The following is a 23,009-nucleotide window of genomic DNA, read 5'->3' as shown; positions in this document are numbered from 1 at the left end:
GCCCCTTTCCCACCCCCTACCAGACACTGTCCGCGAGGCCCGCGGAGTTGAGGCACCATCGCCGCTCCGCGTCTCATCACCAGACGGGTAGGCGCGACCCGGTCTCGGCCTCAGGCCTGCCTCATCCTTGAGGGTATTCTTTTCCTTGGTTTTGGGTATGTGTTGTCGGCGCCGTCTGTGAAGTAGAATTGTATAAGTGTTGCCGTGTGCTCGGTAGTCGGTATTAGCTCTGCATTGTGTTTTCGCTTTTACATTTGCTTTTTGTGTAAATTACATTGTGTCTTTTCTGTGTGCATTTGGTGGAATTGTATATGTGTGCTTCCCGTGTGCCGCGAATAAATGTGCTTTGTGTTGAACTGTTTCCCGCTTCGCTTCGTCTTTTCCTCCATTGAATCCCCATCTTGCTTCACGTAAAGGGTTGGTAGTGGGCTGAATACGCCCGATAATTAATCGAACCGTCGAGGTCGACGATAACACCGCTCGGTTATTCTGATAGTACGGAACGGGTCGCTTAAGTGGCCCGTGTCCGAAGTCGACCTGCGGCGAGGTGCGATCGCCCGGTCTACCCTCCGCGTGGGTACTTAGGTAGGTCGAATTTGGCGAGCAACCCTATCCCACGCGGGGGCTGATTGGCTCGATCGCGGTGAGACCGAAAGGTCCACCCGTGACTGGTTCCCGGCGTTAGTCCGAGAGGGTCACGACTGGATTGTCCGTCCGGTGGGCGACGTGCCGCGATTCGAGTTACGTGGCCGTCAGCACGCCGGCGGGCGCGAATACCGCAACAGTATGTATATGTATGTATATATATATCTTCTTCTTTCAGCTGCTCCCGTTAGGGGTCGCCACAGTGGATCATCCGTATGATCCGCATAGTGATTTGGCACATGTTTTACGCTGGATGCCCTTCCCGACGCAACCCTGGTCGCCTCTGACGACACAGGGATATGGTACACCTATTTTAACCGGGGTATACACCATGCTTCACTCCCACAAGCGAGCACGTGGCGGCCTCGTGCGTTGCACAGCACGGACCTCGCGCTCGCCGCTGGGTGAACCCAGCGCGGTCCCCGTTGAAACTAAGGCCGCTACCCGGCCCTTGTCTCTCTGTCGCCGTCGTCGTCGCCATTCCACGCACACACTCCTGCGTGTTCCGACGCTCACACTCCACTCCATTACACTCACACCGGGAGACGCGGCTGCATGTTCGCACATGCCCACCGTCATCTCCCTTACGTACTGCGACTTCACACACACGGTCTCTCTCACACTCGGCCGCTCACTCACTCGTGCCATTTCCCTTGCACACGTGGTTCCATTCACACACGGCCGTTCACCCGCACCTGTGGCCCCTTCCACACACAGTGCCCCTTTCACACACGGCGTGCTGGGAAGCAAGCTCTCCGGCACACTTGCGACCACATCACTCGCACACGGGGCTTCTGGCACACGCGGGGCTTCACCCATACACGCGGTCGCACTCACACACACCGGGACAACACTCGTTACCACACACACCCGGACAACCACACTGGGGATTTGTGTCCCCACAAGGGGTTCCGGGGCCTCTATACCCCCCAAGCTGCACGTGCACCTGTCCACAGCACCCGTCCCCTCGAACTCTCTCGACACAACCGAACTCACCTGGTCGTGATCAGCCTCAAGGGGGCATACTCCCTCCCCTCGTTCCTGGAGGAGGCCATCCAGCTGCTTGCACCAGGTCATGAAACCGTCCGCCAGCTCCCCCTCGTGGTCCTCCACTACGTCTGTGTGTGTGTGCTCGTCTTCAATCCCGTCCAATTCACCCTCTATCTCCCGTGTCTCTATACATTTTATTCTTTCCGTCGTCACCTCGTGTCTCGTCTCACACGTTTCGGTCTCCATCACCCCGATTAGTTTTTCTCCTTGCGTCACCGTCACAGTTTCCCTTCACCTCCACGTGTCTCGCCCAACACGTCCCCCAAATTATTTTCTCCTCACCCGCCTCCATTGCGGGCCTGACAATCGTTGCACTCCCTCCCAGCTCGTTCGCTCCCACACGTGGCGTCGCCATTACTCACTCCGTTGTCCGCGCTTCACTGCACGCTATTGCCTTCATGCCCGCCTGCAGGCTTCGGCCCATTTGCTGCATCTCACCCTGCATTTCTTCCATTTTGTTTGTGTTTGTATCCATCTTCGCATTCATGCCTTTTATTTCGTTTTTCATTTCATTTGTGTTTGTATCCATTTGTTTATTCACTCCATCTATTTGCTTCCCATTTGTTGCATCTCCCCCCCTCATTGCTTGTGTGATCATCTCCATCATTTGTGTGATGACTTATGGCGAAAGCAGGACCGATCCGCCACCATCGGTCTCGGTTTCGCTGGGAGCCGGGGAGGGGATTTGATGGAGGTGGGGAGGGAGGGGGGGTGTCATACGCCGCGGCCTCTGCCACACCCATTTCAGGCTCTGAGTTTGGTTGTGGGGGGGGGAATTGTTCCTGCATCACAATGGAAATGTCCTGCACGGGAATTTCATCCTGGACCATGGATTCTAAAAATTCTACATCCATATCTACCCCCGGCACCCGCTCGCCTTGAGACTCCATCTTGTTTCTCGTAAGGGATTAATTTGGCCTGCTCGTAATTTGGAGGAAATCGGGGGTTGCTCCTCTCACCCCTGAACCGATTCCCCGTGAATTTAGCTTGGAGACGGGAGAGTTTGTATCCCGCTCTCTGACACCAGTGTTGCGAATTCGCGCCCGCCGGCGTGCGGACGGCCACGTAACTCGGATCGCAGCACGTCGCCCACCGGATGGACAATTCAGTCATGACCCTCCGGGAACTATCGCCCGGAGCCAGTCATGGGTGGGCCTTTCGACCTCACCACAATCGTGCCAATCAGCCACCCGCGTAGGATAGGGTTGTTTGCCAAACTCGACCTACCTAAGTTCCCACGCGGATGGTAAACCGGGCGATCGTACCTCGCCGCAGGTAGACTCCGGACACGAGCCGCTTGGGCGGCCCGTTCCGCACTATCGGGATAACCGAGCAGTGTTTTCGTCGACCTCGACGGTTCAGATTATTTACCGGGCGTTTTGCACCCACTACAAACCCTTTACGTGAAGCAGGATGGAGATTCAATTAGGAAAGGACGAAGCGAAACGGGAAAACAGTTCACACGATGCGCATTTATTTCCCGGCACAAGGAAAGCACGTATATACAGCCATACAGTCAAAATGTACAAAAAGCAACCAAAACAATAAAAGCAACAACGACGCAGAGTTAATACCGACTACGCGCACACACGGCAACACTTATGCAGTTCTACTTCACAGACGGTGCCAACACACATTTACACAAAAGCAAAGGAAATAAGCCACCCTCATAGACAAGGAGGCAGACAGGCCTGTAGGCCAATATGTGCGCGTGACCTGGAGGAGCGGCCAAGTCCGTGAGACCGGGGGGGGGGGGGTCCTACCCGCGTCCTCGTGACGCGTTGGCGGGCGAGCCGCAAATGTGGCCGCGCGACTGTGCCCCGACTCCGTGCTCCTTGGCGGGTTTCGTTGGCACGAAGTTTTGGGTGGGGTGGGAACGGGACCCCCTTTTTGCACTATCTCAGCGTGGGGAAAGGGGGAATTGTTGATGCCCTGGGGGAGGGGAATGGCTGGCTGGCTTGGGTCCCGCGACGAGACGAGCAATTTCCCCACACTGTAACCTCGTCGCCGACCGCCGTCCTTCTCACCTCGGACCCGAGCTCCTTTGCCTCTTCCCGCAACTCTTCTCAGTTCCGCACTCTCTTCACCCGACCGACTCGACTCTCCCCCCCTCAATTCGCCTTGCGCTCGCCTTTTTATAGGTGGGCAGGAGAAGCCAGTATGCAAATATTCGGATTAGAATGACCTCGGGGGCGGAGCCATGCTCGCCTATTGGTCGGAGGAAACGGGGGCGTGAACCTCCCCTGATCCTAGAATTTGCACATATCGACTTCACACACACGCGCCTGGGGGCGGGGCCAAGCCGCCCCGCGCTCGCTAATTGGACGGAGGAGAAGTGGGCGTGAAGCGTTTTCTGATCCGAGTTTTCCCCTCGGAAAGGCCGCCATTTGCGCTCGCGGCTCGGTGCGTTCGGCACCAATTGCTGAACGGGCCCGAGACAGCCCGACGTTCAGTGTTCACAGGTGGTGCGGGAATGGCCGTAGAAGGAGAGAGGTGAAGGTGGTGGAGGGTTTTCGGTGGTGGTTCGATGGTAATGGTGCCGTTTGGGAATGGCGGTGATGCGATGATGTGGGAGCGTAGATGGTGGCAGTGGCGTGGTTGTTGTGTGATGGCGGTTGAGACGTGGTTGGTTCAAAATAAAGATAGTACAGAAAAAATGGCTAACTCAAAGCGTCGCAGCCCGGATGAATCACATAAATTCCCTCTATACAATGGGTTTGGGCTAACTACACATGTACTTAGAGATATCTCACCTACGGGCCCTTCATGGTGTAATGCGAATTTCCATAGCCGTAACAATATGTATATATATATATATATATATATATATATATATATATATATATATATATATATATATATATATATATATATATATATATATTTTGTTGCTGTGACTGATATCGAGACACCTGCTTGTCAGTCAGGGGGATTAATCCCCGGTTGTCCTCAGTAGAGCCGGACCTGGGGCCACCGCTCCCAATTAACGTTATAGTATGGTGGGTTGTTTTAAAACCACGAACGCCACCCAGTCAACCACGAGTTCCAGTGTCTGCCGTGTAACTATTCCGTTTAACTTGAGGTCACGTGGTTACCTGAGCAGGGAGCGCGCCCTCGGCAAAGCACCAATATTATCTGATTAGATTTTAATAAGGGTGGCCGAGCGTTTTAACCGCTGGTGCGTGCCGACGATTTTGTGGTCAAATCTGTGGTAATTACCTCTCAGTCTATCTCGGTTCGGACAATGATTGACCAATAGAAGGAAAGGACAAACACTGACCGGTTGGAAATCGACAAATAATTTATTAATAATAAAATAAATAAATATAAAGAACTTTTTATTTGCTGAGATTAATAAAAAATGTATTTCAAAGCAAAATAAACCAAATGCCAGGAAAGAGACAAAGAGCAGATGCTTATTGGGGGTTGACTTACAGCTAAATGCAGACAAGGGTACCCAGCAGATCATTCAGGGGGAGGGGAGGGGAGGGGGAGAATCCTCTCGCTCACCAGAAAGTCGTCCGTGAAGCGAAAACATCCTGAAAGTGCGTGCGTGCGTGTCACGTCCGTCGCCAGCACCCAGCTTTGCCGTGCACCCTCTCGTGGGGCAGCCTTGAATGCCAGTCGACGTCTGGAGGGCACAGAGATAGTCTGTCGCGGGTTTAGACCCTGGTGTTGTTGGTGATCGACCCGAGCCTCACTTGTTGGCGGCACTGCTCACACCCACACGCGCACCACACGCTCGCTTGCCGAAGCACTAGGAAGGGTGAATTGTCTCGTTGGCGCTGGTCAGACACCTGCTTCTTGGTCGCTTCTCTTGCCCTTTGCTTTTTCCTCTCTCCTTTCGCTTTTCCTCTCCTCACTTTTTCTCTTCAGAACGCTTTTTCCCCCTCCTTTCTGTTCTCTCTTTTTCTCTCTAGACTTTTTCTCTCTTCAGAATTTTTCTCCGCAGAACGTCTCTCTCCTCTTAGAACATCCCTCTTTCGCTTGTTTTTCACTTTTTTTTTAACATCTCAGAACGTCTCTCCTCACAGAACGTACCTCACGCTTTCTCTCGCTTGTTTTTATATCCCCGGGCCGTCTCCGTGGGGTGCCGTCCGCCCCAAGTTCACCCCGCCCCACTGGTGCACTGCTACCATGGTTACCATGGTTACCCCACTGTCTGAAGACCTGGATGTGTGGATGCATTCATCAGACTGGATTCCAAAATCCGTAACTATATATATATATATATATATATATATATATATATATATATATATATATATATATATATATATATATATATATATATATACATATAGCCTGGTGTTGGCGCAGTGGTTAGGGCAGCGGCTTGGGATCCAAAAGGTCCTGAGTTCAAGCCCCGTTGGGTCACTGAATTAATACACCAAGGGGTTGACTCAGCCTGTCATCCTTCCGAGGTCGGCAAAATGAGTACCAGTATACTGGGCCGGTGTATACCCCGGTTAAAATAGGTGTACCATATCCCTGTGTCGTAAGAGGCGACCAGGGTTGCGTCAGGAAGGGCATCCAGCATAAAACATGTGCCAAATCACAATGCGGATCATACGGATGATCCACTGTGGCGACCCTTAACAGGAGCAGCCGAAAGAAGAAGAAGAAGATATCTATATACATATATCTATATACATATACACACACACGAATATATGTCTGTGTGTACATCTGAAAATTGTAGAAAAACACAAGGCTGGCCTGATCTCCACCAGATTTTGCGTACATGTTTGAAGGCACAAAGAGCAATTGACAACTCGGCCAATGCTCCCGAAGGGAGCGGTGCTGCTAGTTTAGGATAAATTTGTATTTGAGTTGAGGTTAAATGTACCTTTCTTGGATTGGTATTCCTGTCAGGTCAGGTATGGGAGCATGTGCCGGAGCAGCGCGTCGCTGCGTCCACTTTCTGCTGGTACTCCAGGGACCTCCGTCTGGCCATCCCCCAGGCAGATGCCTGGCCCATCCTCATTTCCTTGAAATGCCGATCAACCTGCTGCAACCATGAAGCACGTCGTTGTCCCATTGGGCTCTTCCACTCACGAGACACCTTCGCTGAGAGAATCTGGTGAGCAGGATCTGCGTCAGGAAAACGAGCCATATGTCCATACAGCCGCAGCTGACGCTCACGGACTATGCAGGTAACAAATCTCATTTGAGTCTCTCTCAGCAAACGCTCGTTGGACACAAAGTCTGACCAGCGATAGCCAAGGATTCTCTGAAGAGACCTGGTACCAAAGGAATTAAGTCTCAGTCTCAGATCCTTGGTCAGAGTCCAAGTCTCATCCATAGAGCAAGACTGGAAGCACCAAGGACCTGAAGACTCAGACTTTCGTCCTCCCGCACAGGTACCGGCAGCGCCACACCACATGATCCAATCGAATCCATGACTCCCCAGACCCGACCCGACGTCTATTGACCTCTGAATCACAGCCAGCAGAGACATGAATATCACTGCCAAGGCAAGGGAATCTCTCCACCACCTCAACATCCTCACCATAAACAGGCACAGACAGGACAGCAGCATCCCAGGTGTCATTGAAAGCCTGGATATTAGTTTTGACCCAGGAAATCCGTAATCCCAGCGGCTCCTACTCCTCATTCAGCACCTCGAGGACCCCCAAAAGGATATCTAAAGTCTCAGCAAAGATGACTGCATCATCTATGAAATCAAGATCAGAGATCTTAACCATCCCAAATGATGCACCACAGCTTGATCTCTCTGACATCCTCCCCAGAATCCAGTCCATGCAAGTGCTGAAAAGTGTGGGGGCCAGTGCACACTGCTGATGAACTCCAGTAACAACTGGAAATAAGTCAGAGATGGTACCCCCACATCTTACAGCACTCTCAGTACCAGGGTAGAGTTCAGACATCAGATCGATCAGTTTTGGTGGCACCCCATGAATACCCAGAATCCTCCAGAGGGCATCTTCATTCACTGAATGAAACGCTTTTACAGAGATCAACATAGCCGAAACTCTCGTCTGCGTTCGGTGAGTACCCGGAGAGCAAGGATACGGCCAATCGTTGACCTCTTTGGTGTAACGCCTGACTGCTCTGGACGCTGGTGCTCAAGCAGATGGTGGCGAATCCTCTCAAGAATTATCTGAGCAAAGACACGACCCGGCAATGAGAGCAGCGTCACCCTTCGGTAGTTGTTGCAGTCTTGGCGATCACCCTTCTCTGTCTAGGGAGGGACAATAAGGCTCCTCTTCCAGTCAGTTGGAATGATGCCTGTGTTCCAGGCAGAGCACAGAACTGCATGCAATGACACGAGTGTAGCATTTTGACCTGCCTTGAAAAGTTCAGCATGGATCGCACAGATCCCTGGAGCTTTACCCTGTTTCAACCGGTTCACCGCAGCCCGTGTTTCCACAAGTGAAGGTGGACCACAATTGATTGGAGGGTCAGCAACAGGGATTCTAACACAATTGACGTCCAACTTGACAGCTGGTGGATCAGCCTGGAAGAACCGCTCAAAGTAACCGGCCCAGCAGGCCTTCACTTCTGACTCTTCTTTCAAGAGCCTGCCACCTTCTGCTGTAAGTGCAGTATGCCGAGAGATGGGCTTGGATGAACGCAATGCATGAATTCCCCTTTAAGCAGAATGAGAATCACTTGACCACAGGTGATGCTCTTCCCCCTCACAGATTCCTCGTACATCGGCCTCCTTGTCCACCCTTCGTGCATGTACAGTTTTACGCCTCAGCTCCCTGAACAGCTCGGCTCTGCCATTCAGCCTATCCTGCAACTCTGGTCAATGGTATCCAGTGTCCCTTGAGAGACAAAATTCTTCTTTGCCCTGCGGTGAGTTCTAAGATATCTACCGGCAACATCAAGGACGGTGGTCTTGAAGGTAATCCATAACTCTTCAAGACGCCCCAAAGCACCCAGACACCCCAAACGTCCACTCAGCCTGTTCGCAATCTCCTCAGCTACTCTCAAATCCTTGAGCTTGCCAACATCCAGCCTAGGCTGGGATGTTACCATTCTCCAGGATTTAAGGTGCAGCTTTAGAGTTGCTACAACAAGCCGGTGGTCAGTATTGAGGAACTGAGCACTCCTGTAGACCCTGCAGTTCTGGATCGTCCTCCAGCGACCACCAACGAGCACATGGTCGATCTCCTTTGCCACACCACCAGCATTGGAATACCAAGTTCATCGATGAACTTTTGGGTGCTGAAACTATGAACCAGCCACCCTAAGTCCATGACTTCTTGCAAAGTCAAGGAACTTCATGCTATTCAGGTTCACAGTTCCAGACCCATGGGGACCAACACACGTCTCAAAGCCATCCCTATTAGTTCCAGTCGACGCATTGAAATCCCCCAAGACTAGAAGTGTATCTCGCCTGGGGTACTGATCAACCACAGACTCGAGCGTGGCGTGGAATGTATCCTTCGCGGTGAGATCGCTCGCCTCAGTCAGAGTATATCCAGAGCCCAGGGAAATGACATGCAAGGAGTAACGAATCCTTAGTTTCATAATACGCTCATTGACCCGTGTTACCTCAATTATCATTGGAGTCAGCTTCTTGGACACAGCTACAGAAACTCCTTGGGCATGGTAACCGTCAGAGTGACCAGACCATAGTAGGTGTAACCATCCGCCATGATCTCACCACAATCCGGTCTCTGATCCTCAGAGAGTGCTGCGATACCGATGTACAAATGCTTGAGCTCAGATCATATCAGAGACAGGTGTAGCCTGGTGTTGGCTTTGTGGTTAGGGTTGCGGCTTGGGATCCTTGGGTCTTGAGTTCAACCCCCATTGGACTGCTGAATTAATACACTAGGAGTTTGACTCAGCCTGTCATCCTTCCGAGGTCGACAAAATGAGTACCAGTGCACTGGTAAGGTGGACACTGCATCAGCGGCATAGCCGCGTCCCAACCAATGATGCAACCAGCAGCCACTGGCTGCACTTGATAGTGGAGAGAGACAGGTGATCATCCTCTCTTAGGGATAGGACATTCCAGGCACCCACCTGAAGGGACTGCCTCAGCTTAACCCAAGGAGACCGCCGTCTGGTGGACGACACCTCAGCACCACTCTGACACACTCTCCCGCAATCTGACCCGGGAATGTTACCCTGTGGTTTCCCTCCTAGCATCAAAGATTGGGGGTCCTGAAGGCTTTGCCCTAATCCCTTCATCCGGTGAGCTGCCCTTCGAAGGGAAGCTGCACGGGAGGTACTCCCACGGAGTGGATTTTCAGATAATTTTTTTTTATGCATCGAGAATGCTTTGCGGAATGAAAGGTTTTACTGTGGCCGGAGTGCCAATCCTGCCACCAACCTCCTAGTAAGAAGTAACCCGACTGCAGGAGGACGTCTGCAGACACAGTTGGGCACTAGATATGGATGGCCGTTGGCTCACAAGGAGCTCCTCCGCCCTCTGACAGGTTTTGTTTTTAATCCTACTGGGTGTCCACATCCAAACACCCTCCTCACGAGAAAACCTGGTGGGGGAGACGGTTTAGTAGCCGACAACCCGACAATGGTACAGGTTAGTACAGGTTTACATGATACCTGTAGCAAGTCACAGATCTGATCTGGCCTGATAGGTATTGTGAACACTGAATATGGATATTTAATTATTTTACGCATCATGATTCCATTGTAATAATGGTGAGATGTTCGGACCTGATGCTCCACTCCAACTGCCCTGCCCCTTTCCTCACCCACCCCGCCCCTTTTCCCACCTGCCCCACCCACTTGGTACAGAATGACGTTTTGCAAGTGGTGTGACTAACCTGGCAGGTGCTGACTCCTGAGATTTGAGCAACATGATGTGTCAACAGCAGTCAGAAACAGTGGGAATTGAGTTTACATGTTTTGTGTGAAGGTGATTTGGGAATTTTTTAGGAATTCTGTGCCTCTCTTGAAATGCTCGCTTTCTCTGTTGCTCCCAGCTCAATGGAATTCGGGCTGTAACGTGCAATTGTAATGTTTTAAAGCGATGTGTACAATTTTGGAGTAGGTCTGAAGTGGAGATGTGTCCAGGCTGTGTGTATAACCTATCCCCATGATGTTTCCTCATGGACTTTTGTACTTGCTTGTAAGAGCAGGGAGGGCAGTGGGCGCCCATAATGATCGCTGGGAGCAAGAGGAGTCCGTGTGCCTTTTGTCTGCTTATCGATTGCCTTAAAAGCCTCGGATTCTGGTCTGTGGAGTGGGATGAAGGAAAGGGGGGGGGTTGTGGTGAGGGGAGGGGGTCGGAGTTGATGAGTTTGTGTGTTCAGCCTAAAACCCCTTTGGATGTTGAGGGCACTGGACCGAAAATGTGCGACACAGGCCTGGCTGGACATTGCACGAAGTTGATGGACAGGCGTGTGGGGGACTTGGCATAATTTCTTGCTGATCTGGCATGTGTTCCAGGTTTAAGTTTATACACCGGCTATAAGAGCAAGGGATAAGGCTGAGAGAGACTTGGCAATGTAGGGATCAGATAAAAGAGATCGACGGGGAGCTCGGGTAGGCAAAACAGGATTACGGATTGAAGTGGTACAATAGGCAGTCCATTAGGACTCCCTCGGTGGTTGCTTTGGATCAATCGGGACTCAGCTGAAAATTTGTACAGGTAGATTTGGAGAACCATGTGTGCGCTGTCTGTCTGTTTGGTAATTTGGCATGAGAAGTTGCATCATGATCCTGTAACCACAGATTATTGCTTGGTTTTATCTCGTTGGGGTTTTATCCGTGAAGAAGTATAATATCTTCTGATGTTCTTGTTATTGTGAACATTGTCGGCAGTTTTAATTATTTTATGCATCATGATTCCATTGTTGTAATGCATAGATCATGCAACTCCACCCCCCCCCCACCCCGCAGTACCCACTTCCTTCTCCCTTTGCAGAGAGTACAATGGGATAAAAACTGGCAGATGCCCACCATGGGAAGCATACCTCTTTGAGATTTGAGCAACTTTTAAGCCTTCGAGAAATCTGAAAGGGATACATGGATCACTTATACACGAGCTTTAAGCACTGCAAATATAACAAAACAAAATAAACAGAAAAGGCCAAGGTAGTATATTTAGGACAAAATGAACACGGTATGATGGATTTGATCCCGGGGCCATACTCTTAAAAGGGAAGTCATTAGAGATGAATGACAAGAAAGGCAATCCAGATTAGATTTTGTGGTACTTTAAACGTTATTAGCTTGACGGCTCTCTTTTGTGACCATGTGATGACCGTTTGAGGGTTACCTGCCATTGTTCAGTGTTGGTACGTGCATTTGAATTGGAACAACTGTGAGCATAATACAGTATTCTCTATCCGTGAACTTTCACATTAACATTTCAAACTCATGATTCTATCTTCCCTAGACATCCTTTCGTAAAGTCCTTTGTGGCAGGTCAGTACCTCAGCTCCTCCTTTTCGCAGTCCTGCCCTCTTTATAGCAGTGCCGTTCGACCTTTGTCATCACAGTTCGGCATTGACATGATTCATTTTTTTGTTGCCAGCAGTGTTTTGTGACCGAATGATGCTGCCATTTCCTTGTTTTCCATCAACATAAACATTCATTAATATTGTTGCGAATTCGCACCCGCCGGCGTGCGATCGGCCGCTCGACTTGAATGGCGGCCGCCTCGCCTACCGGAACGGACAATTCTGTCGTGACCCTCTCGGAACAACGCCGGGAGCTAGTCACGGGTGGGGGTTTAACCCCACCACGACCGTGCCAATTGCCCACCTGCGCAGGATAGGGTTGCTCGCCAAATTCGATCTACCTAAGTACCTGCGCGGATGGTCGACCGGGCGATCGTACCTCGCCGCAGGCCGACTCCGGACACGAACCGCTTAAGCGGTCCGTTCCGTGCTACAGTGATAACCGAGCGGTGTTATCGTCGGCCTCGACGGTTCCGATTAATTATCGAGCGTATTAAGCCCACTACGAACCCTTTACGTGAAGCAGGATGGAGGGTCAATTAAAAGGAAGGAGACGAAGCGAAACGGGCACAGTTCAACATGCAAGCCCTTTATTTACACGACACACGGAGAGCACACATATACAGCCAAACAGTCAAAATGCACCTATAGCAATTAAAACAAAAGCAACAATGCAGAGCGACAACCGAATAAGACCGACACACGGAAACACTTCAGCAGTTCTACTTTACAAGACACGGCGCCACAAGATCCATACAAAAACCCCGAAAAGAAAATGGTGACTTCCCTTTGGGCCGTCGAGTCCCTCTCCCACGTCCGTCGACGTGATTGCGCCTGGCCGCGACTCCGTGCCCTGGCGGGGTAGGCGAGTCCTTTCCGGCGTGCCTTGCGCCGGCACGTGTTGGCCGCTCGATGCCACGGACGGAGTTTCCGGCGCTATCCCAGCGCGGATAGAAGGGGGGGGGGGTGGGAAACGTTGTTGCTCGAGGTCGCGGTGTGGGGAATGGCCGACGCTCCGTCCCACCAGCGGGGTCTCGGGACCGCCCCACAAAAGACCAGGCCAGCGGCCACCAGGAAGAGAAGAGGACGAGCGAGCCGGAAGACAGGAAGAGAGTAAGAGCAACAACAGCGCTCCTTCCGTGTCCGACTTTTTATCCCCCGGGGCTCCGCCCTTCACTCCGCCCCTGTTTTCGGCTCCACCGTCCTTCGAGAGGGTTCTCGAAGAGGGGCGTCCCCTCACCCCGACCGCCTCACGCTGGTCATCCACCAATCGGCGGCGAGCTGCCCCTCCCCCTTCTCCTCCCTCACACCAAGCGCGGAGAAGAATGGCGCAAAAATCCCACCAGCATCGTTGGCAGTTTTCGTCCGTTTTAAATAAATGATAGGGAAAGAAAAACGACTTGCTCAAAGCGTCGCAGCCCGGATGGATCACATAAATTCCCTCAAGACAACGGATTTGGGCTAACTACACAAGTACTTAAGAGATATCTCACCTACGGGACCTGACTGGTGGTTTGCGAATTTCCACAGCCGTAACACTACCCCCTCCCCTTTTTATAGACTCGTCCCGAGACATCAAATTTTCGTGTGTCATCATGTGTAGTTCTCCCCTAGTACGTTTTAACTTCGGATCCCTGAGTGCGACATTCATGGTATTCGTGTCCCCAAAATAAATAACCTGAGGGCTGAGTAACTAACTAAACAAACCCACTCATTCGGACGACTTAAATAAAATTGCCGGCGCTAGACCTACATGCCGGGGGTGCACTCATATTTACAGTACATCTTAACTTACAAATTTTACACTAAACCATGGCCCAGGATCAATGGACTCTGCAGGGAGCAAAACAAACGTTAAAAGAAAACCGGTGCACGGGCCGCCACTGCCGGCCCGTGTTGTAGCTGCCAACAGGACAGTTCTTGCAGCTTGAAAACTGTTGCTTGATAATCCTGGCGCACATGGCAATGAACAAGGGGGGAGGGGGGGCAAATCAAAATTGAACGGAGCAAATGCAGAATCGAGGGCAGCAGGCATGGCATGGCAAAGGCAGACAGGCAAGGCATGGCATGACAAGGCCGCTATAGCGAACAGCCGGCAGATAATCTGGCCGGCACAGGCCTTGAAGCAAAGACAGCCGGCAGTGGAGCTGACCGGCACAGGCCCTGAAGTAACACAGCCGTCGGACGATCCGACCGGCACAGGCCTTGCAGCAAAAACAACAGCTGATGAAGTTGGCCGGCAAAGGCCTTGAAGCAACACAGCCAGCAGATGAAGCTGGCCAGCCTTTGCCTTTCAGTGGAGGTTGGTGGAGGGAGTGTGGTGGTGCTGGCCACTCGGAAGGCGGGCTCAGACCTACCTACCCATCTCCCTCCCAACCTATCGCCTTTGCCTGTCACTGTACATACCCACTCCCTTAATTTGTAAAACCCAATTTAGCCCCAACTTATTTTTTTGTTGTTTTTATTTTTACTTCTTTTTATTTCCAATCTCCCACTATAATTCGTCCCCTAACCCCCTTTATCGTCCTTGTTCGGCTAACCTATCGTCCCCTAGCCTACTCCCAACCCCGACGTTCCCTTCCCGGAGGGGAATAAGGGAGAGCTAGCGTCCTGTGTCGAGGCCCAACTCAAGGCTCAGGATGGCCTCCCCAGACTTCAGCGATCTATAACACAAAGTGGGTCCAGTGGCACACAACGAGAGCGAAGAGATGGATGGTGCTGATGGGTACATCTCCTAATCTACCCTAACCATTATCTCTTAAACTACCCCGGGGCTTTCAACAAGCGCCTCGCGCTTAAACTATTGGTTCTAACAACCCAGATTCCCGTCGCCTGTGTTGGTGTCCTCACAATTTCGGGCCTCGCCTCCCAATTTTCTTCCCATGCCCTCACACGGTCTCATGGCTGGGACGCGTGGCTCCCCTTGGCAGGCACTACCCTCTGCCGATTCTCCGACGATGGCACCCCCCCCAGGCACTACACTGCCTCCGAGCCTACCAGCTCCCTAAACACTGGGGAGTGCCCCCCATGGCAACTCCCCTGAAACGCTCACGTGGCAGGCTGGCTTCCCGGGCCCCTTTCCGAGGGTCACCCATGCCCACAACACTGCCCACGCGGCTAATGGCGCCCCGGGCTCCCGCACCATGTGGGCGCACCCGTGCCCACTACGCTATCCCGGACCCCATGGGCCCTTGGCCTACCATGGCCGACTAGCCTGGTGCCCAGGGTAGCCACTCAGCGATACTCACCTTTCACAGCCACGCTCCCAGCCCGTCAACAGGGCTCTTGCACCCCTCCAAACGGGTTTCGAGCCTACTTTCCCACCAACAACAAAACGACTTCCATTTTTGTTAATTTGACGAACCCACTAACTTACTTTACACTGACCCCGGGGTCCATTGGGCGGGAGTCACTCCTCCCCCCAATCACTCATCGCACCATGCATTCCACATTCGTTCCATTCACACAGACCCGCTGGCCTCACTCACTCATCATGTACTCACCTCACAACTCTTCAACACACACCGCTGAACTCTGCCATCCTCCTAACTACATCCCCTAACTAACTCATGCTCCCACGTCATCCCTTAAAATACAGCACGTTCCTTTAAACCTACGTAGCTAGGCTACGTGCCCTCTACACATCCATAGTCTGTCACTGTCTCCAAATAATCCCATTAATCAATTTCCCAATCTAAATCTCAACTAAAACCCTCTACCTAATCCATTCCACGGGCCCCATGAGGACTTAGCCCTGCCCCATGAAGCCGGTCTGGCTAAGCTCACCCTTCCCCCGAGCTCGTGTCATCCTGTGCCCTGGCCAAGGGGTCTTCCACCCCTTGCCCAGGGAATCCTGTTCACCCGAAAGCGAGGCTTGCTTTTTTTTTCCCCCACATGCGCAGCACCAGCGCGAAAACTCACAACCTGCGCACCAGCGCGGCAATTCACAGCCGCGCACCTTTGGCGTGACGTCATGGCAGCTGTTCGCGTCCCTCGTCCCTCTTGGACGGTACCATCTGGCAGGGATTCACCCTCCTGCCGGATTCCAACCATACACGCAGCCATGACGTCACCCAGCGCATAAAAAAACACAATCCCCACGTCTCGAGGGGTTCCCCATGCGATCACATGTGCTCTGCCCGTTGGAGCTTAACACACGCCCGCGTGGAGAACCAATCCGGTCCAAATTCGAAATCCTGCCTAAACTTTGTCCGTCGCGGGATCGGCAACATCCACCGCGCTCGTTTCCGGACCGGGTTTCACTCCTGCAAGCGAGCACGTGGCGGCCTCGTGCGTTGCACAGCACGGACCTCGCGCTCGCTGCTGGGTGAACCCGGCGCGGTTCCCAAAATAGCTACGGCCGCTACCCGGCTTTTGTCTCTCTGTCGCCGTCTCCGTCGCCATTCAACCCACGCACACCGGCGTGTCACGACGCGCACACACCACTCCATCACATTCACACCGGGAGACGCGGCTGCGTGCTCCCGCATGCCGACCGACATCTCTCTTACACACAGCGACCTTGCACACGCTGTCTCTCTCCTTACACTCGGCCGCTCACTCACTCGTGCCGTTTCCCTCACACACACCATACCACACACACGCGGATGCACTCACCCGCGGTGTCTCACTCACACACCGTGCCTCACTCTCACATGGCGTGCTGGGAAGCACGCATCTCGGCACACTTGCCACCACACCACTCACACATGGGGTCGCTTCCACAAACGGGGGCGCAATCACACCTTGCACCACACACACCGGGACAACCACACTGGGGATTTGTGTCACCCCAAGGGTTTCCGGGGCCTCTATACCCCCCAAGCTCTCCATGCACCTGTCCACAGCACCCGTCCCCTCAACTCCGCGAAGCACGACCGAACCCACCTGGTCGTGACTCGCTTCAAGGGAGCATAGCGGCTCCCTCCGTTCCCGAAGGAGGCTATCCAACTGCTCGCACCGGGTCCCTACACGTTCTGCGAGCTCACCCCCATTATCCTCCACTACCTCTGTGTGTGTGTGTGTGCTCGTCTTCAATCCCGTCCGATTCACCCTCTATCTCCCGTGTCGATTATTTCAATCTCTTCCCTTGTTATCTCCCTTGTCTCAACTATTATTTCTTTTCTCCTTTCCGTCGTCACCTCGTGTCTATTAGTCTCTGCTTCTTTCTGGCGTCTTTCCCTTATCTTTACGTAGGTCAACCTTGCTTTCTCCTTAAGTCGCTCCTGTCCTTCCCTCTGTTTCACTCCTTGCTCTTTCACGATCTCCACGTACCTCATCCTTGCTTCCTGTCTTAATTGTTCTTTTCTCTCCCTCCCAATTCCTTTCACCTCGTCTCTTATCTCCCTCATGCACGTCTCCGTCACCCTAATTAGTTTTTCCCTCTCGGTCACCGTCACTGTTGCTTTCTCTCTCACTACCCTCGCCCAACACGTCCCCCAAATTATTTTGTCTTCACCCGCCGGTGCACTCCCCTTCAGCTCGTTCGTCCCTGCACGTGGCGTCGCCATTATGCCCGCCTGCAGACATTGGCCCATTTGCCGCATCTCACCCCGCACCTCTTTCATTCTGTTTGTGTCTCCATCCATTTTGTTTTCCATCTGTTGGGCATTCGTATCCATTTTTTCGTTCATGCCTCTCATTTCGTTTCTCAACTGTCGTGCAGTTGTTTGTATTTCTGCCAACATGGCGAATAGCTGGGCCATATCGGATGCACTCGGGTGAGCCGTTTCGGCAGGGATCGGGGGAGGGTTTCGGAGGAGGGAAGGGGAGGTGTCGTATACCGCGGCCGTTGCCGCACCCATTTCGGGCTCTGGGTTTGGTTGGGGGAGTTCTTGTTCCTGCACACCAATGTCCTGCTCGGGTCTCCATCCTGGGCCATGGATCCTACATTTCCACACATATACATTTCTAATACCCCCGGCTCCCGCTCGCCTTGAGACTCCATCTTATTTCTCATAACGGGTTAATTTAAATTGCTCATAAGGAGGGAATTGGGGGTCGCTCCACTCACCCCTGAGCCGATTCCCCGTGAATTTAGCTTGGAGGCGGGAGGGTTTGTTTCCCGCTCTCTGACACCAGTGTTGCGAATTCGCGCCCGTCGGCATGCGATCGGCCGCTTGACTCGAATGGTGGCCGCCTCGCCCACCGGAACGGACAATTCTGTCGTGACCCTCTCGGAACAACGCCGGGAGCAAGTCACGGGTGGGGGTTTAACCCCACCACAACCGTGCCAATTGCCCACCCGCACAGGATAGGGTTGCTCGCCAAATTCGATCTACCTAAGTACCTGCGCGGATGGTCGACCGGGCGATCGTACCTCGCCGCAGGCCGACTCCGGACACGAACCGCTTAAGCGGTCCGTTCCGTGCTACAGTGATAACCGAGCGGTGTTATCGTCGGCCTCGACGGTTCCGATTAATTATCGGGCGTATTAAGCCCACTACGAACCCTTTACGTGAAGCAGGATGGAGGGTCGATTAAAAGGAAGGAGACGAAGTGAAACGGGCATAGTTCAACATGCAAGCACTTTATTTACACGACACACGGAGAGCACACATATACAGCCAAACAGTCAAAATGCAATATATCAACCCAAACAAAAGCAACAATGCAGAGCTACAACCGAATAAGACCGACACAAGGAAACACTTAAACAGTTCTACTTTACAAGACACGGCTCCACAAGATCCATACAAAAACTCCGAAAAGAAAATGGTGACTTCCCTTTGGGCCGTCGAATCCCTCTCCCACGTCCGTCGACGTGATCGCGCCTGGCCGCGACTCCGTGCCCTGGCGGGGTAGGCGAGTCCTCTCCGGCGTGCCTCATGCCGGCACGTGTTGGCCGCTCGACGCCACGGACGGAGTTACCGGCGCTATCCCAGCGCGGATAGAAGGGGGGGGGGGAAACGGTGTTGCTTGGGGTCGCGGTGTGGGGAATGGCCGACGCTCCGTCCCGCCAGCGGAGTCTCGGGACCGCCCCACAAAAGACCAGGCCAGCGGCCACCAGGAAGAGAAGAGGACGAGCGAGCCGGAAGACAGGAAGAGAGCAAGAACAACAACAGCGCTCCTTCCGTGTCCGACTTTTTATCCCCCGGGGCTCCGCCCTTCACTCCGCCCCTGTTTTCGGCTCCACCGTCCTTCGAGAGGGTTCTCGAAGAGGGGCGTTCCCTCACCCCGACCGCCTCACGCTGGTCATCCACCAATCGGCGGAGAGCTGCCCCTCCCCCTTCTCCTCCCTCACACCAAGCGTGGAGAAGAATGGCACGAAAAACCCACCAGCATCGTTGGCAGTTTTCGTCCGTTTTAAATAAAAGATAGGGAAAGAAAAACGACTTACTCAAAGTGTCGCAGCCCGGAGGGATCACATAAATTCCCTCTATACAACGAATTTGGGCTAACTACACATGTACTTAAGAGATATCTCACCTACGGGACCTGAATGGTGGTTTGCGAATTTCCACACCCGTAACAATATAATAGGCATGCATTCAAATTTTGTGATTGTGGAGATAATTTTGAGTTGAGTTCGAAGCATATAAAGTGGTTGGGGGGGGGGGATAGGGGGTGCGATGGATTAAAGTTGAGTCTAAAGACACGTTACGTTTTGCATATCACAGCAAAGGTTCAACCATGAGCAACAAGGAGCTTTCAAGTGACCTCCGGGATAAAGATGTGGAAAGGCACAGATCAGGCGATGGGTATAAAAATATTTTTAAGGCCTTGAATATCTTGGAGCACAGTCAAGACAATCATTTATGAAGTGAAGGCATGTGGTACCACCAAGACCCTGCCTTGATCATCCCGTCCCTCCAAACTGGATGACCAAGCAAGGAGGAGACTGATCAGAGAGGCCACCAAAAGGCCAATGGCAACTTTGAAAGAGCTACACACCTTTGTAGCAAAGGCTGGTCACTGTGTGCATGTGATAACAACATCCCAAGTTCTCCACAAGTCTGGCCTCGATGGAAGGGTGGCAAGAAGGAAGCCATTACTCAAAAAAGCTCACCTTGAGTCCCATTTGAGGAATGCAAAAACCATTCCAGAGATTCTGAAGCCATGTGGCATAAAGTTTTGTCATCTGACGAAACAAAGATGGAACTTTTTGGCCTAAATGCAAAATGTTACTTTTGGCACAAACCCCACACAGCACATCACCCAAAGAACACCATTCCCAATGTGAAGCATGGTGGTGGCAGCATCATATTATGGGGATGTTTATTATCAGCAGGGACTGGGGGCACTTGTCAGGATTGAAGGGAAAATAGATGGAGCAAAGTACAGACACATTCAAGAGGAAAACCTGTTGCCCTCTGCAAGAAAGCTGAAATTGGGATGGAAGTTCACCTTTCAGCATGACATCGACCCAAAGCACACAGCCAAAGATACACTGGAGTGGCTAAGGAACAAAAAGATAAACGTCTTTGAGTGGCCCAGTCAGAGCCCCGACATAAATCCAATCGAAAATCTGTGGCATAACTTGAAAATTGCTGTCCATCAATGCTCCCCACACAACTTGCCTGAGCTTGAACAGTTTTGTGCAGAAGAATGGGAAAATATTGTCCAATCAGGGTGTTCAAAGTTGGTAGAGACCTATCCCAACAGACTCACAGCTGCAATAGCTGTCAAAGGTGCTTCTAACAAGTATTAACTCTGGGGGGGGGGGGGTGAACACTTATCCAACCAAGATATTCTTGTTTTGTATTTTTAATTAATTTTCTGAAATTTATAATAAATCTTGTTTTTCACTTGGAAGTTGTGGGTTACGATGTGTAAATAAAGCTGAAAAAACTCTGATTTGATGCAATTTCATTTCAGGCTATAAGGCAACAAAAGGTGAAAATTTTGGAAGGGGGTATTGACTTTCTATAGTCACTGCATGTCTGACACTTTTATTTCTGTAACAAATCAAAGGTGGGTCAAGAAAACCATACATTTATTCAATTAAAGTTAAGTCCAAACATGGGAGTTGTGTTTTGCTGTACTCTAAACATATTATTGCAGGTGTATTTCTTAAAAATAATTACATATTTTAAATGTTGTGTTTTACAATTGATGCACTCCCTCCTGCAATGAAGCAGAACAACACACATATTTATAATAAAGTTCAACATTTTTAATTTGTGTTTACATCGTAGTGATCCATCATTCAAATCTGCAAGGGCTCGCATGTAAAAACAAAAAATGAAATTTGTCAAATTAATAGAAATGTGTTCGATACAAATTGGGACACCCTATATAATTTGTATAATTGGAGGCCTTAATCTCCATGCATTAAGATTAATGTACATTGTATTTGTACACACATATTGATACTCTCCAAATAATTACCATAAACAACAAAGCAACCCAAAATAACATTAGAATGTCCTCCAAAGTGACATTTTTTTTTAATGAAACTGAGCTTTAACAGGATAACGGATCGGCCTCCACGATGATTGTTTATGATGTATGTTCCATGCACTCCGTGAGGATGGCGTTTATCAATGTGATTTCAAGTTTTGCTTATTTTGGCATTTATTTTCAGGTGTGTGTATATGTATATATATATATATTTGACCCCTCCCATGCTCCTCCAGCCAAAGTAGCTGCATACAGCAACCCAAGAAGATTTTCGCAAGGTAAGTGCTAAGCGCTGTGTCAAACCCTTCCCAGAGTTCCTCAACAACTATAAAGACGTTCACAATTAGTACGCACACGACAATCCCAATGCCCTACACTCCCCTCAGCGACCGGACCGGTTTCATCACTTACTGGCGAATCATCAGCGATAGCGTAGACAGCAATGCATACCAATGAGGCTCTCGATCATGTACCACGTGCAAACTTCAAAAGCAGTCAATATATAAATAAATAAAGACCCACAGGTGAGAGACCCGCAGGTCGATTCAGAGGTGAGAGATGTGGGTGGGTCTTTGCAGATTTTCGATTGGATTTAGGTCGGGGCTCTGACTGGACCACTCAAGGCCATTCATCTTTTTGTTCCTTCGCCACTCCAATGCATCTTTGGTTGTGTACTTCTGGTTGTTGTCATATTGGAAAGGTGAACTTCCATCCCAATTTCAGCTTTCTTGCAGAGGGCAGCAGGTTTTCCTCTCTGATTTTTCTGTACTTTGCTCCATCCACTTTCCCTCCTATCCTGACAAGTGCCCCAGTCCCTGCTGATGAGAAACATCCTCATAACATGATGCTGCCACCACCATGCTTCACAGCAGGGATGGTGTTCTTTTGGGTAATGTGTTGTGTTGGGTTTGCGCCAACCGTAACGTTTTGCATTTAGGCTAAAAAGTTCCATCTTGGTTCATCAGACCACAAAACCTTTTGCCACATGGCTTCAGAATCTCCAGAGTGGTTTTTTTGCATACCTCAAGTAGGACTCAAGGTGAGCTTTTTAGAGTGATGGCTTCCTCCTTGCCACTCGACCACATAGGCCATACTTTTGGAGTACTTGGGATATTGTTGTCACATGCACACATTAACCAGTCTTTGCCATAAATGTGTGTAGCTCTTTCAAAGTTGCCATTGACCTCTTGGTGGCCTCTCTGAACAGTCTCCTCATTGCTTGAGTTTGCTCATCCAGTTTGGAGGGACGACCTGATCTAGGCAGGGTTTTGGTGGTACCTTGCACCTTACACGTCTTCATGATTGTCTTGACTGTGCTCCAAGGGATATTCAAGGCCTTTAAAATATTTTTTTATACCCATCCCTGATCTGTGCCTTTATCCCAGAGGTCTTTTGAAAAATCTTTGGTTCTCATGGTTGAGTCTTTGCTATGAAATGCACTAGCATATATGGCCTGTCACCTTGCTGACTGGAATACCTATCTTTGATGTGATGGTTCAGCTATGGAGCAAAAACAAAAAAGGATTCCTGGAAGATCCTGTCCTCTGTGTGGGGGTAACC

The 23,009-nt window shown here is 51.0% G+C and overlaps 1 protein-coding gene across 11 annotated transcripts in view; it reads left to right on the top strand.

Annotated features, from left to right (window-relative positions):
• SCAPER (S-phase cyclin A associated protein in the ER) overlaps nt 1-23,009 on the top strand; it is a 631,592-nt gene that overhangs the window by 135,642 nt on the left and 472,941 nt on the right. The window lies entirely within an intron of this gene.

Source organism: Eptatretus burgeri, chromosome 9 (genome assembly GCF_056783735.1).
Source record: "Eptatretus burgeri isolate ZD-2024b chromosome 9, Ebu_testis_v1, whole genome shotgun sequence".
In the NCBI taxonomy this organism is placed as follows: Eukaryota; Metazoa; Chordata; class Myxini; order Myxiniformes; family Myxinidae; genus Eptatretus; species Eptatretus burgeri.
The sequence above is the reverse complement of the archived record's forward strand: the minus strand, read 5'-3'. Positions and strand labels throughout refer to the sequence as shown.